The sequence below is a fragment of the Callorhinchus milii genome, unplaced genomic scaffold (genome assembly GCF_018977255.1).
Source record: "Callorhinchus milii isolate IMCB2004 unplaced genomic scaffold, IMCB_Cmil_1.0 Scaffold19, whole genome shotgun sequence".
Taxonomy (NCBI): Eukaryota; Metazoa; Chordata; class Chondrichthyes; order Chimaeriformes; family Callorhinchidae; genus Callorhinchus; species Callorhinchus milii.
The window spans coordinates 11803433-11817606 of record NW_024704760.1 but is presented as its reverse complement, the minus strand read 5'-3'; the positions used below and the strand labels follow the sequence as shown (position 1 = coordinate 11817606).

Genomic DNA, 14174 nt, shown 5'->3' with positions numbered 1-14174 from the left:
AGGAGGACAAGCCATTTTTTGCAACGAAGTGGAGGCGGTGTGAAAGGTAGGACCTGACCAGTCAAGGACAGACCATTGAAGGTTGAGGTGGGAGGAGAGGCAGTGGAGGAAGATTGAGTGGTCCACAATGTCAAAGGCAGTGGAGGGGTTGAGGAGGTTGAGGAGGCAGAGAGAGCCCTGGTCACACATGGTCAGGATGTCGTTTGTGACCTTGACCAGAGCAGTTTCTGTGCTGTGGGCCGATTGGAGAGGTTCATGATGTGAGTGAGAGGAGAGGAAAGAGTGAAGCTGGGAGGCAAAGGCTCTCTCAAGGATCTTGGATAGGAAGCGGGAGTTTGAGATGAGCCTGTACCTGGATAGCAAGGATCTTTTCTGTGGTTGTATGTACTATCTTAACACATAATTCATTTAGTCTCGTATTTTCAGTGATCACACTCAGTCAGTCATTCCACATCAGGCATCCGAGAGTGCTTAACAGTGGCGGAGCAGGACTCTGAGCTGGGGGGAGGGGCAAGGTGAGCATAGACACGGTCAAAGAAGAAGGTTTTCAGCCAGATCTGAAGATGGGGAAGGAAGAGGCAAGGCAGAGGGATAGAGGAAGATGGTTCCAGAGTTTCGGGTTGTAGTGCTGAAGCTATGGCCACTGATGGTGGAACGGAGGACACGAGGGACAAGCAGAGGCCAGAACCAATTGAGTGGGTAGCGGGTTGGGGTGTAAGTAGGTCGAAGAGATAGTAGGAATTTGAAGATGATGAGATCAATCACTTTGATCCGCCAAAGTACATTAGCACTGAAATTAATGCAATTATATTTTGCTAACAATGCTTTCCCCAAGTAACTCCTGTTGGGGCAGTTATACTCTTGTGAAGCATCCTGTTCGTCATGTTATCCCACCCGCCCCATCCCCTCGGGTAATTGATTTCTAGATAATTAAAATATGATTGAGACAACTTTGTTCAAATTAAATGTCAAGTGATGTCGTTTTACTGTGAATGTCACCTGCAGAGGATGATCTGACATGTTTAAGATTTGTACTAAATAAAAGGGAATGACTTGTGAATGGAAATATTGTGAATAGAAGTCAACATTATCATCAGACAGGTGTGTGCTAGGGAATAGGGTAAAGAGTAACAATAAATACTGTTAGCGGATTTTGTAAAGGTCCCTATGCATTGCTGCTGGTTTATGAATTTTTGGGGGTAAGTCCATTCTGTTTGCTAAAGCCATTAGATTCACGTCATAAATAGTATTCGGGGCTTCCATCCATCCAATTTTTATTTAACTCACGCAGCAATTCGAGATTAAAACAAGACTGGAGAAAGGAATGTCGGAAAGAGAGAGAGAGCCCAGCGAATGGAGGACAAAGAGAGGGTGAAACGAGGCAGGTCACTTCTGCTCGGCAGCCGTCCTTCAAACCTCCCGGAGTGAGATTGCCAAATTGTTTGTCCTGTGGCCCCGTGCCCATCAGGAACCATTTTGAGATTGCCCAAGGCTCATTTTACGTACACCTTACAGCCACTGCAAGCATGGTGTTTTAGCCCACGCACCATTAGGTCTTGAAATAACATTAAAAATAAACCCCTAACATCAGAATTTTGTGCTTGGCATTATTTTCATATGCGCAGAGCTGTCCTCAGCCCATAGTTCATGCTATTAGAATGAGCACAAGCGCACACTACTGCTGGAAACAACATTATTTCTCTTACAGCAGTTTAACAGGCCATTAGATATAAACAGTGAATTGTGTTCAACTCCCCTCATGGATCACAGGCAATGATAATAGTGCAGCAAAGTACTTGTCTAAATGGGGCCGTCTTACCCGTTAGGGCTTTGGCAGGGTTCAGAGCATGTCTCACGTCCCTGATGAGCAGCCAGACAGCCTGTTTAGCTCACCACAATGCCTTGCGTTACTGCAGGCCTGTCTGATTCATCTCCTTGGAGCCAGTTCAACTTCAAGGAGATTCCACTCACATATACATAAACTTACATAGATAAGAAGGAACGAAAAAAGACCCATCAACTCCATATGTGGGTGACTTATATTAACAATAATACTAATTCTTTCGTATCATACCTTTAATTCAGGAGGATGTCTCAAAGCACTTCAAAAGATTTACTGCAAAGTATAGTGACAGTGGATTTGTAGCAAAACTCAAAGTCCCACAAACAGCCATGGACTGAATGACCTTTGGTCATTGTTGGCCAAGAGACTGAGAGAAACTCCTTTGGCTTTTTGAGTCATACTTTGGGATCTTTAACATCCAAAAGAATGGGCAGATGGGGTCTTGGTTCAATGTCTTATCCAAGACAGCACCTCAAAGAGGTAATAATCCTTGCATTTGGCATTTTACATCCACAATAACATTGTCACTTGACAAGGCAAAATGCTTAGAATCTCAGCGTACAAAATTTTTTCAATAGCTTGAAAAATAATAATACATGGCATAGAACATAAGAATTAGGAGCAGGAGTAGGCCATTTGGCCCCTTTAGCCTGCACCGTTATTCAATAAGATCATGGCTGATCTATTCTAACTCCACCTACCCGCCTTATTCCCATGTATATTCCAAAAACACGTCTGAAACAGACACAAAGAGCTTTAGCAATATGGCATGGCATAGCTGGCCATTAGACTGACAGCTTCCCTCTGGTCCATATCTTACACAAGTTTACTCCACATGACTCTGTTTACCGAGCAGTAAGTAGGAATCTGGTTGTTAGTAGATTGGTGGATCGCTTTCTGGGGGTAATAATCCCTTTTCTAAAAGAAATTATTATTTGGTCACTCAATTTACGACTGTTTCTGGGACGCTGCTGTGTGAAATTGGCTGCCGCATTTTGCCCACAAAATACATAGTCAATTCAGTTTGCAATTCACCAGCTCGTGTACTATCCCGCACCAGGGTTCGCGACCACATCACTCCCACCCTCACTCGCCTCCACTGGCTCCCCATCCCCCAGAGGATCGAATTCAAGATCCTCATCCTCACCTACAAGGCCATTCATGGCCTCGCTCCCTCCTACCTCTCCGACCTACTATCCCCCTACCTACCTGCCCGTACCCTCCGTTCCTCTGGCTCCGGTCTGCTCCACGTCCCCCGCCCCAATCGCCCTACCATCGGTGGCCGGGCCTTCAGCCTCTCAGCCCCGAGGCTCTGGAACTCTATCCCCCAGTGCCTTCGCCGCTTCCTCCCTTTCCTCCTTCAAGGCCGGTCTCAAGGCCTTTCTCTTTGATCGCCTTCAGCTCCCCTCTCGACTCTCTACCCCTTCCTCGCTCCCTCCCTTCCCTCCCCTCACCCTGACCATTTCCCCCTTGCTCGGGTCCTGACCCAACTGTACAGCGCCTTGGGACGTCCTCCCGACGTGAAAGGCGCTCAATAAATGGAATCTTGTTGTTGTTGTTTGCAGTTCATTCTGCAAAGCATTTTGAGAAGTCTCGAAGTCATGATAAGGCGCCATATCAAATGTAAGGATTATTATTATTATTATTTATTTGGCAATGGGAAGAAAAGAGAGTAAAAGGCAAGCAAACAGTAAGCATTGGTACTTTTAGCAAATGTGTTTTTTGTTCTTATTAATGTTGACATTGGATTTGTTGATCTTGTGTGTTAGTTCGTTTCCTGCACTTACAGTGCAACATTTACAAAAATAGGAAACTGCTGTTGGGATACAATGCAGACATTTAACAACTCTCAAGGTCAGGATCCATCTCTGTATCCCTCATGTCATTACTCCAAGGACAAATATATATGAGACCTCTGTACCTGCAGTATGTGCAGATCTAATTTGGTTTGGAAACTCTCAACCACAAATCAGAAATCAGGCTGACCAAACCAAAAAACTCCAAGGATAAACCCAGAACATCGTGCTATATAAATACAAGTGGTGAATTGCAAAGTGAGTTGATCTCATCCTTCCAGCACACCTACTCTCTGTGTTCCTATTACAGCATCGAGGTATTTCTTAAATGACTCCTGAGTCCTCAACCTGGCTTCCTGGTACCCCATTCCATCTGTTCCACTTGTTGTTTACCCTCTGAGTAAAGAAATACTTACTAGCATATGTCCTCAAATTGCCCTTTATACTGAACCCCACATCGGGTGCTCACAGTCTAGGCTGACATTCCAATACAGTGCTCTTTAATGTGAGTTATGTCATCCTAAGAATAAGGATGGCATATCTCGTGTAAACCAAGGTAAATGTTCAAGTAAATGCTAAAGATCCCACGACTATTTGAAAAGAAAAGGGGGTTTCCTCATGTGTTCTGCCCAACGATCTTCAACAACAACAACAACAAAATTAAATTTATAGATCACTTTTCACGTCGGAAGAACGTTCCAAGGCGCTGGACAGTCAGGGGTCAGGACCCGAGCGTGGGGGAGGGGTGGGGTAGATGAGGGAAGTCAGAGAGGTGGGGATGGTGACTGAAGGCACGATCGAAGAGGAGGGTCTCAGACCAGCCTTGAAGGAGGCAAGGGAGGAAGTTAGGCGAAGGGACTGTGGGATGGAGTTCCAGAGTGTGGGGGCAGAGAGGCTGAAAACTCGGCCACCGATGGTAGGGCGGGTCGGGCAGGAGACATGGAGCAGACCGGAGCCAGTGGAGTTGAGCAAGGGTGGGAGTGATGGGGTCACGGAGTCTGGTGCGTGATAGTACACGAGCAGCAGAGTTTTGGATGATCTGCAGTTTGTGAAGGGAAGAGTTGGGAAGGCCGATGAGGAGGAGTTCCTGTAATCGAGCCTTGATGTGACGAATGCGTGGGTGAGGGTTTGGGGGCCTGAGGGGTGAGGCAGTGGCGGAGTCTGGCAATGTTGCGGAGGTGGTGGTAGGCAGTGCCGGTCATGGCGCGGATGTGGGGGAGAAAGGACATTTCAGGGTCAAGCAAGACATCCAGGTTCCTGATTGGCTTCGTGAGGCTGAGTGTGCAGCCGTGGAGGCTGAATATCTTCCTGATATTATTGGGTTAATGTCATGTAAAAATGGACTACTACATTCGTCTGCTAATACATGCTTTACAGAAACTAAGTGAAAGTGCTTGATATTATCAGAGTCACTTTAAATGCAAGGATTATTGCAATTATTGTGCTGGATTTCATTTCTCATTCCCATTTAGGATTTCACATGTCTATAAGATTTCCTTTAAGAAGTCTCTTAGAGACTGGAAAGCCTCTATCTCTTCTAATTGTTTCTTTATAGCTGAGGATCAGCCTTTTTGCTCTCCTTTGCACTGCCTCTAAGGCTTGAACATCCCCTTTCCTTTTCAGCAACCAGAACAGTACACTGTACACTGTGGTGCAGGAGCAGAGCACAGCTTAAGCATGACTTCTGGGGATCTGAAATCAGATGATCTGTCAATGATCTGAAATCAGCCTGGCATCCTGTTTGCCTGGTTTAATGATGTCTCGCACTGTTTTGACAGGTTGAGCAATGAATGAATCAACTAACACCCTTAGATTTCTTGGAATTTGTCCTAAAATTTTGAATTTTTAGACAGAATTTTAGAAAATTCTTAAACCCAGACTTAATTCAGAAGCCAGTTTTTTGCAAGTCTTTTTAAGAAGTGTTGAAACCTGACTTTCAAAGGGGACTAAAATGAAGAAGTTTCCAAAAAATTCTGCTCAGTCTCAAAAAGTTTAAGACAATGGTAGGTATTAAGTCCATGATTTATTTCAGGCCTCTGATCCCTGCTCAACTTTGCTTTCAAAGCAGACCAGCGCTGGTGGCTGGATCACTCTCAATGTTTGGAAGATCAAAGAGAATTCACATCATCTGACCAGCAGTGGAGAATGTTCCAGCCTGTATATATTACGAACATAGGAACAGGAGGAGGCCATTCAGCCCCTTGAGCCTTTTCTGCCATTCTGTAAGATCATGGCTGATCTGTAGCTTGACTCCAATTTCCCGCTCTTACCCCATATCCCTTGATACCCTGACCTAACTAAAAGCTATGTGTGAGCTGTCAGTGTTTGCTGGAGAATCAAACGTCAATCGACAAAATGTCAAAGTAGCATCTTTTCCCCTGTTCTATCTTTTTTTTGGAACAGCTTCTGGTGTTATAAACAGAGAGTGGGGCTGTGTAAAGACCAGTGTCAAGGTGCAGCATGCATAGGGCCAGCATGTTATCTCTCACAATCAATGTTTGTTTTCATCTCAAGGCAGAGATGGGGCACGGCTTATCAACTGGAGAAAAAAACCAGACAAAGTTCATTTCAACTATTGTTTTTTTGAGGCCACTGTTGATTTTTGTTAGGACATATTAGGGTTTTTTTAAGACGTAGGTACTTGCTATCCAGATCAGGGAATATCAACTCTGGGGAATGGAACCGTTTTTCTTCTTTCACCACTGGTTGTCATCAAGCAGTGTGGACAAATATTCATTCCAGCATTCCATGTTTCGGGATCAAATTTTTGGTATTCTCTGAATCAATGTGCCTGGTAATCAGGAAACACGGGGCAGTTCTATTATAACACATCCCTATTTAGCATGGGCCCATTTATGGTTTACTGTACTGTGTTCGTATATCACCTTATGCTGCAGAGTAATGGGGAGAATCCTACATGCTGTCAAGCATTGACACATGTGTTAGAGCAACAATAATAATCCTTATAATAATATACTAATCCTTGTATTTGATATAGGATTTTATCATATCATTGAGACATCTCAAAGGGCTTCATATGATATGCTGTAAAGTGGTGTGACTAGTGTAGTTTGTGAGTGAAATGCAATTTGCTCACAGCAAAGTCCCACAAACAATGGTGGAGTGAGTGGCCAGTTATATTTGGGGTATTGTTAGCAGGACACCAGGAGAAACTCCTTTCTCTTTCTAAATATTGCCGTTGGATATTTAAAGTCTACCTGGACAGGTGGACTGGACTTTGGTTCAATGTCTCACCTGGTATACTGCACCTATGACCCCCAGCAATGCGTTGGAGTGTCAGCATAGATTATATGTGTTCCAAGTCCCTACATGGGGCTTGAATCCATAACTTTCTGACTCAAAGGTAAGAGTGCTACTAGTTGAGCCTGACTGACAATCGTTGAATTTGATATAGTACCTAATAATTTTGAAGCATCTCAATTCACTTTGCAAGTATTTGCTATAAAGTGTAGTGACTGTATTTTGTGGGATGAAAATGGCAGCCAATTTATGCACAGCATGGTCCTACAATGAGTCATGAAGTAAATAACCAATTTATTAGGAGGATGTTTGAACAGGACATTGGGAGAAATGGCCTTATCTTAACAAACAGTGTCACTGAATCTTCAAAACCATGTGAACAGGCACGCAGATAGGTCATTTCATGTGAAAGGTGACATCTTTGACGATGCAATGCTCCCCCAGGACTGCACTGGAATGTCAGCCCGGGGTAATGGACTTTCTATCTGATTAGTGATATACAGTCAATTTCAATCTTTTAAAACTCTGATAACATGTTCCAGAAACCTGTCCTGAAGTCCAGCAAAACCCTGTACAGGTTCACAACATGAAAGGGAAATGTCAGCCATCTCTGGTATAATTCAAGTGCATCTGAGTACTTTGTAGTTCAGGCATGTCTGCAATTATGTAACAGCTAGGGTCAGGAATCCAAGAGAACCAGAAAAGAGTTTATGTTAGGAAAGTGGAGAAGGAACGATTTAACAGCCATGGCGCACGTTTGAGGATTAAAGCTACTGAAAAAATACTCAAGGGAACCTGAAATTTTACAGACAATGTACAATTCTCCTGGACAATGATACTCCATTGATATCTTGGCTGTTTGTTGGATATTGCTGTGCGCAAATGAGTTGTCATGCTTGCCTACAAGCAGGTTACACTTAACAGTTATTACTGAAAAGCACTTTGAAACAACTTTATTGGTGCTGATTAAATGCAAGGATGACTTTACTTTTTTAAAAAAGTTTAGTCCAGAAACATTCATACTATACAGTCTTGGCTATTGGTGATTAAGCTAGTTCTGAGGTGGCCCTTTGTAACCTTTTAATATTAGGGACCCTCAAAATTCTCATTAAAGCTAAACATAGATAAACAAAGACCATTCAGGTCCAAATCCCTGACTGTCCAGCACCTTGGGATGTCTTCCCAATGCAAAAGGCGCTATACTCTTGTCATTTGTTGTTGTTGTTCATAGTGGAGAGTTTGATCTGAGGATCCATTTCCAAATGTAATATAAATTCACGCCTGGAACAGATTGTCATGCTTTGTTTGGGATACAGCAGTTGTATGTGATATATCCTGCACTCGTTATAACATGATGATTCGGAGCCAAGCATTTCCCATGTTCTTATGAATTTTACCCTGGATAATATCATAGTAAAAAAGCTGAGGATCAGTGCCCTGTGAGATCTCCATAGAACAATACACAGATATCCAGCAAATACAAAGATCTCTGTATTTGTAGTCTGTCTCTGTGTTTGTAGTGATCTCTCTTAGACCCTGAGATTGTTTCATACATTTGTACTCAGCTATTCTTTCCACTTTGTATGATGCTTTCATAATGTGGCAGGAGGAGGTAGTATAGTGATATAGCGTCACCTATGAGGAAGGAATATTTAGTATTAGCCAGATGGAGTTCAGTTGTCCAATGTAAGGCATTATCAGGAAGTTACCCAGATATTCCTATCTTTTATCACTTCTACGGGTTTACATGTGAGGCTTGCAATAAGAATGGATAATTAATCAAAAAGGCCTTTATGATAGGCCAAGATCAAGCCCTCCAAAAAGATATTCCCCCAAAGCTACATTTGCAGTTAGGACTAGCTTACATAAGGTAGTATTTGCCAAACTTTTTGATGTTTAAAAATGTTCAACCATGATATTAATTACACCAAAACACATTTACCACAATAATAATAATGCTTGCATTTGATATAGCACCTTATCATGCCTTTGAGATGTCTTCACAGAATATATTGTAAAGTGAATTAACCGTATATTTTGTGGTTGAAATGCGGCAGCCAATGGCACACAGCAGCGTCCCACAAACAGTCATGGATGAATGATCAAATTATTATTATTATTTGAGTTCTGACGAAGGGTCGTGGACCCAAAACATTGACTCACTTTCCTTTCTCCATAGATGCTGCTTGACCTGCTGAGTTTTCCCAGCAACTTCTGTTTTTGTATTATTATATTATTATTATTATTATCACACAGACAGAATCTATTCTGATGTTTAGAATTGAGCTAAAAGACTCTGTACTTGGGAAGTAACAGTATTAAGAGGAGTGGTGAAAAGACGGGGAAGTGCTGTATAATCTAATAAATTGGTTGAACGGGCTCAACTAGCTGAATGGCCTGTTCCTATGTTCCTATGTTCATGTGTATGAGACCTTGTGACATTTCTCTACGCTATCAAGAGAAAACTTTGCCAAACCTTTTTCCGTGAAACTTTAACTATCTGCCAATACTGTAAATTGAAACTTGAAATAAGGATATCTCAAACCATTGTTACTGGCTGGGGTAAGTTTCCATCAATATGAATCATTTATAATCTCAAGTGTTTTTTAAATTGAGCAAGCTAGGCAAAAGGCCAAGTGCAGCCCACAATCAAGGTTAAAATAGATAATGAAAGAAAACGGAACATGTTAAGAAATAGTGCTTAGGTTACACTTAAAGCTGGGTTTAAACAGCTGATTGTTGGAGGAGGAAAAACTGAGATGAGGTGAGGAGTTCCAGTGAGGAGATCTTGGGAAAGAAAGAGTTGGGATATGGATGCATTTTGGACACAGTGAGAATGTAAAGATGGAGAAGAGCTTGTATGACAGAATATTTGGAGACTGGGAGGAAAGAGGGTAAAGTTCAGACTAGTTTGTGTGTAAAATTCTTGGGTGTTTGAGCACGTATAATAATATAATAATCCTTACATTTGCTAAACCCTATAATGTCAAAACATCTCACAGCACTTCACAGGGAATTGCGGTCAAATACAGCGATTCATTTTATAGGCAAATACAGCAGCTAATTTGCACACAATACGGTCCAACCAACAGTCATGAAGTGAATAAACAATTTATCTGGGGGATTGTTGACAAGTACACTGAGGGAAATTCACTTCTCTTATGCATGGGATCTTTGACATCCACCTGATATGATTGTGTGATTATTCCGAGTTGTGCACTAGTCATTTTCCCTTCCACTCCCATGAATCTTCTCCACTGCCAGTAGTAGAAATATCCTTCATTCTCATGAAATTAAATCAATTTATAAATGATTCCAACACTTCAGTATATTATAGCACCAGACCGCAGCATTTAAAATACACAACCTTTCTATCCCATTAACAAGCAATAATAATTCCGCAACAATTTCTAAGTAAAGCACAAAATACATATGAGATGGTTTGGGGGTTCCTTCATTCACAATACACATTGGAACTGTAGTTCCCACAAGAGTTCCCTCTTGTTAATTACCTTCTTAGCTCTCTGCTGCATTTTCAGTATAAATCCAACCAAAGCAGTATTCAGAGTGAACCACTTTCCTATTGCACACAAGACGATAACAACATTTGTACAGGCAACTGCACAGTGACTGCTGATCAACCTCCCCTTTCACTGTTATTACACAGTTGTTTCAAAATTCTAGACTTAAAAATGATAATCCTTGCATTTAATATAGCCCCTTATCATGTCTTCTAGATGTCGCTTCACAGAATATACTGTAAAGTGAATTGACTGTAAAGTGTTGTGGGCAAAATGCAGCAGCCAATTGCGCAAAGCAGAGTCCCACAAACAGTCGTGCATTGAGTGACCAAATTATTATTATTTTATTTATTTATTTTTAGAACAAACTTGTTATTAATATTCTCTCAGTATTCTTGGTTGCACCATACTGGATCTCATTATCACATTGGCTGTTTAATAACATATTGCAGTTACCTTGCTGTTGAATGCTTTCTCACATTCTCACTTTAAATACAGTTGCCGTTGACTTTACCAGTTACCAGTGTTTCTGCTCGTAATATTCCTCTTCTAATAATATTCCTCAAAATGAAAACTTTTTGTAATACTCAATCTAAAGTAGATGTTTTTCTCTCACAGAATCACAGCTTACCAGAGCTCAGAATGTCCCTTCCTCCTCGAATGGTTACGTGAAGATATAGTGTGCTTTGAGAGTCACCGAAGTCCAGCTGGAGTAAGCAGGGCCTTTTTGCCTATTTATCAGAGGCTCTTTGCAAACACTCTGGCTCCAGACATTCTGCAGAACAGCACTAGAGGCCTATCTCACTAACCAGCTTCCCACACAAGCCCCTCCTGGGTCAGAGAGAGGGCAGCCCCTAGTGAGCATAAATCAAACAGATCTGGCTCATCCATGCTGTCCATGGTCAGAACACAGCGACCCCCATATTATGTTTATCTTCTCTAACCCAATTTCTAAATCTTCTGTTATCGGTTAACCCTTTTCTGTTAGATACGTCTATCCGTGTAATGAACGAGGCAAGAACATTTTTACGCTTACCACTCAATATTACCAATACAAGGTAATGAGTATGAACACAATTTCCAAGTGTGAATGCATCCCATCTTTTAACTTCTTTAGCTTGATCAGAGCAGGTCAATCAGACGCAAATTCTCATCTTAAGTATATTAGTGGAAACTAGTCCAGACTTTGTACTGGAAGCTCAAGTCTTGCAACTCTCTGAATCTGCTACCCAGACTTGCATTGGTTTAAAGATCCACTCGGTTTACTTCACACCTTTGGGAGTTCCCATTGCAGCACATTTCTGTTGCAGTTATATTGAAGGGACAGAGATGGCGCTGTGTCTGATTCAGTCCAAACTGGTAAATTGGGAAAATGGGAACCACTGTAGTTCTTGAGTCAAAACGCACACGTTTTGAAATTGCATCTGAACCTATTCAGCAAAACATCACAAGTCCAGATGCCAGTACATCTCCCTGTTTCAGTTGCACAGGTTCTGGAAGGATGAGATCAAATTGGCCCCTTTAATGTTCCCTCTAAGACGTCTCTTTTCAAGACTGAAGAGTACCTTATCTAATTATTTCTCAGAGCTCATTCCTCTCGCACTTGGGATCATCCGCATAGCTTTCCACATTGCACTGCATCTGGGATCCGTACAGCCCCTTGCGTTATGTGAGCAGAACTGTACACAGTAAGACAGGTGCGGTCTGACCAGGTTGAGCATGGTATCTGGCGATGTGAACTCAACTGATTTGGCAACGTAGCCCAGTATGATGAGAAAGCAGGTATATGGATGTTGAGATTCAATCATGGATGAGCTTGTTGAGCTTCATGTGCTATAACATTCTCTTATTTGTCGATGTAAACCCGAAACACTGCAGTTTAATTTGCCATATTCACAGAACATCTCACTGTGGTTTCCAAAAGCTGCCAAAATAAATGGTAGAATTGGCTGAAGGGGGTGGGGGGATGGGGGTGGGGAGGCTGGAGTACAAAATTGCTGTCTGTGGGGAGATTGGATCACTGGGAAGAAACTTTATGTAGTGCTTCTCAAGTAATTAATAATAATAATAATCCTTGCATTTGATACAATGCCTTATCACGTCATTGAGATGTCTCAAATTTTGTGGACAAAACCCGGCAGCCAATTGCACAGAGCAGCGTCCCACAAACAGTTGTGGATTGAACAACCATATTTTTATAAAAATAAGATAGAGATATTTTAAAGATCCTTCTTCCTCACACTTCTTCCAAGGGAAATTCCACCCAATCTTAGCTGTGAGACCATTAGACCTTTAAAATTTAAGATTACCCTCAATTATGGAAAATTCACATATTTAGTTTTGATTTGGAAGCTCCTTTAATTTTACATTTCCAGTAATTCTGTCAGTTTGTGGAACAATTAATGGTTAACTGGGGATTCTTCCTCCTTTCCACCCTGGTACTTTCTGATTAAACAGAACCTTTGGATCGTTTGTGTCAGCTATGTTTCAGCCACATCCAGAGAAGACATGGCTCTAATTGAGGGAAGAAGAGGCTGTTACTGAACATGAACCTATCTCACAGAGATCAGTCTATTTGTCACCCATTCTGGAGCAATGTTTCACTGGGGCAGAGTAAGGGCAGGTTACTTGAGTTCTGTTTACAACTTATATCCTTTAGCTGAGACTTTTGCAGTGCTATCGATTTCCAGCAATAGATTTCGAAATGATCGAGCAAATGGTGCCGTAGGTCCAGATTGCACCTCATAGAAGCATTGGTTGTTCAAGCTGTTTGTGATATTATTTCAGAGGAAATCTAAAAGCATTTTCTACACATTTCCTGATTAAAACCAGGCAGTTCACAATTGGTAGTCCGGGGCTATGCAGGATTATAGCAGGTCAAGAACAGTTTGCCTGTAAATTCTATGCAGGTTCCTTTATGCTGCCTCAAAAAACATTGAATATAAAAGCATGTCATTGTGATGTTAAATGTATGTCCCTCCACCTCACCCCCTCTCTCATCTCCTTCAAGATCCATCTCAAGACCCTCCTCTTCGACCGTGCTTTCAATCCCCTGCTTTCCCCCCTGCTCTCCACACTCCCTGACCCAGCTTGGGTCCAAAACTCTGTCTGTCCAGCATCTTGGGATGTCCTCCCAACGTGAAAGGCTCTGTACAAATGTATTTTTGTTGTTGTTGTTATGTAAGAAGCTGCGTGCAGTTCTGGATACCTGGTAATAGAAAGGGCATGAGAGCAACAGAGAGGATCCCAAGAGATCTGAGGTTATAGTGATAGTTATGACAGAGTCCCAAGATTGAGGCACTTTCAATGAAACAAGAAGGGATCAGAGGGATCTAAATGTGGTCTTCAAAATGAGAGGAAATACAGTGAAGAGTTATTTTGATGGTTGGTAAATTGGTAAGTCATTGCTAGTAATTTACCAATGGAAGAGTTAAGGGTGGATTATAAGGAATATTTTGTTTAGAATGATTTGGCACAAGTGGCTAGTGGAACGAGAGCTATATTATATTCATTTTTAAAAGGGAGTTGGATAAGTATTTGAAGAGAAATAATATAAAATGAGACAAGGAAGGAGCAGGGAGTGAATGTGCAACTCCAGTGGAGGAGTTAGCAGCATTGTGCACCAGCATAGTGAGCCAAATGGTCTCCGTGTTAGAATTTCTCTATTTATAACACAATAGATGTCACTTCAATAACAATAAGTTATTCATTAATAAATGCCAGTATTTCATCGCTGAAAAAAACCCCAATTTA

At 41.8% G+C, this 14174-nt stretch overlaps 1 protein-coding gene across 4 annotated transcripts in view; it reads right to left on the bottom strand.

Annotated features, from left to right (window-relative positions):
* The window catches only part of LOC103183882 (bile acid receptor), a 35778-nt gene extending 24479 nt beyond the window's left edge, over positions 1-11299 (bottom strand). For 2 of the 4 annotated variants that reach the window (XM_007901619.2, XM_042342187.1), the window contains exon 1: positions 11053-11297. The gene's annotated coding sequence lies outside the window, so the exon portion shown is untranslated. Of the gene's footprint in view, positions 1-10412; positions 10435-11052 lie in introns of those variants that run through there. The other 2 variants (XM_042342186.1, XM_007901620.1) reach the window with 2 other exon arrangements.
* Between the last annotated feature and the right edge of the window lie 2875 nt (positions 11300-14174).